The sequence below is a fragment of the Cebus imitator genome, unplaced genomic scaffold (assembly GCF_001604975.1).
Source record: "Cebus imitator isolate Cc_AM_T3 unplaced genomic scaffold, Cebus_imitator-1.0 Scaffold80, whole genome shotgun sequence".
NCBI lineage: Eukaryota > Metazoa > Chordata > Mammalia > Primates > Cebidae > Cebus > Cebus imitator.
Genome location: NW_016107395.1, coordinates 2,586,092 through 2,588,383, shown reverse-complemented (window position 1 = coordinate 2,588,383; position 2,292 = coordinate 2,586,092). Strand labels below are relative to the sequence as shown.

General features: G+C 42.1%; 1 protein-coding gene across 3 annotated transcripts in view; it reads right to left on the bottom strand.

The window, feature by feature from the left end:
* Positions 1–2,292, bottom strand: part of ZNF131 (zinc finger protein 131) — a 103,531-nt gene that overhangs the window by 88,098 nt on the left and 13,141 nt on the right. The gene's annotated exons all lie outside the window — the stretch shown is intronic.

Genomic DNA, 2,292 nt, shown 5'->3' with positions numbered 1-2,292 from the left:
AATTTTTGTATTTTTAGTAGAGACGGGGTTTCACCATGTTGACCAGGATGGTCTCGATCTCTTGACCTCGTGATCCACCCGCCTCGGCCTCCCAAAGTGCTGGGATTACAGGCGTGAGCCACCGCGCCGGAAATTGTAATTTTCAATGTCCAGACAATGGCTCCTTTAAATTAGAAAGACTCTTAAGCTCAAAAAAAATTTTTAAAGCTCTCTCACTCTCAACAATTGCCTTATTTGTATGTACAGTATAGGAAGATTACATTAAAAGAAAGACATATAATGGTGTCATGGCTAGCCTTAGAAATTATCTTGACAAAATTAAAGAGCAAACCCCTAACTAAAAATAAAGTTAAAACCTTTTATGAGCTCAAACACCTTACTTTGGATCTCCTTCAAGATTCACTAAGTAGTCTGGTCCACCTTGTAGTCTAACTAAAATTCTGTGCTTTCACCGAGTGGCCTGGGTTTGACTCCTGGGCAGGGATTCAGCCCCTTTTGGTTTGATAATTGTGTGACTTTTTACTTTTGGGGTACCCATTTGTTTTTCATCTTTTTCATTTCCACGGACAGCTTTTGATTGTCTTCTAGCTGTGAGGGCCCATGGGGATTTTTGGGCCTTTATTTGTGATGGCCAGCTGAGAATCTGAGACCCTAGAGAATATAATCAGACAGATGTAAATTATACCCCATTTGTGATTAGCCAAACTCTTACTTCATTGAGCTATCTTTGAAGTTAGTTCTGGATCTTGTGAGGACTTCTTTGTACCTCTTTGTAGACACCTCATGCATTCTTGGTTAAGTAGGGTGCCTTTGGTTACAAAGATCAAAAGCCAGCAATGTCAACTGTTTGTCCCAGCTAAAATCTGATATGAAATTTTTAAATATTTTTTTAATTTAAAAAAAGCTACATGGTCAGAAGTCAGCTTAATTAAAAGCTGATATTCAAGTCATATACATACACACACACACACACACACACACACACACACGAGGCCTATACCAGTGGCATAGACCAGTGGCCATTGTGAGGACTGGGGACATGACCTGTACATCATTTTCTGTAGTCCAGCTGTGCCTCCTGGCCATGCTGAGAGAAATCGGATCCTACAGAGATTGTCTTGAGAGCTCTTTCCTTTGTCTTGGGTTCTACATCTGGTACATAACAGTTAAAATTGCTTATTTACTTGATTTTTCACTAAAAATCAGAGTTACTAAGCATTATTATTATTATTATTATTATTATTATTTAGACCTAGTCTTGCTTTGTTGCCCAGGCTGGAGTGCAGTGGTGCAATCTCTGCTCACTGTAGCCTCTGGCACCCCCACCCTGCCCCCAGTTCCAGCAATTCTCCTGCCTCAGCCTCCTGGATAGCTGAGATTACAGGCGCATGCCACCACACTGGCTAAGTTTTGTATTTTTAGTAGAGACAGGGTTTCCCCATATTGGCCAGACTGGTCTCGAACTCCTGACCTCAGGTGATCCCTCTACCTGGGCCTCCCAAAGTGCTGGGATTACAAGACATGGGCCACTGCACCCAGCCTAAATGTTCATATTATAATTATTATATATCATTAAAACTTTAGGCCGGGCATGGTGGCTCATGCCTACAATCCCAGCACTGCAGAAGGCTAACGCTGGTGGATTGCTTGAGCCCGGGAGTTCAAGATGATTCTGGGCAATATGGTAAAACCTTGTCTCTACAAAAAAAAAAACCCATAAAATTAGCCAAGCGTGGTGGTACATGCCTGTAACCCCAGCTACTCAGGAGACTGAAGTAGGAGTATTGCTTAAGCCCAGGAGGTCTAGGCTGCAGTGAACTATGATCATACCACTGCACTCCAGCCTGGGCAACAGAGTAAGATCCTCTCTCTCTCTCTCAAAAAAAAAAGGCTTCTAGATTTAAAAAAAAAAAAAAATGCTTCTATATACAAAATACATACAACATATACAAAAACACTTCTATATTCAATGTATACAAAAAGGATGTTTTAAATAAAGAAAGTTGGCAGGGCAAAGTGGCTCATGCCTGTAATCCCAACACTTTGGGAAGCTGAGATGGGCGAATCACCTAAGGTCAGGAGTTTGAGACCAGTCTGGCCAACATGACAAAATGCTGTCTCTACTAAAAATGCAAAAATTAGCTGGGCATGGTGGCACACTTCTGTAATCCCAGCTGCTTGAGAGGCTGAGGCAGGAGAATTGCCTGAATCCAGGTGGTGAAGGTTGCAGTGAGCCAGGATCTCACTATTACACTCCAGCCTGGGTGACAGGCTTCGTCTCCAAAAAAAAAG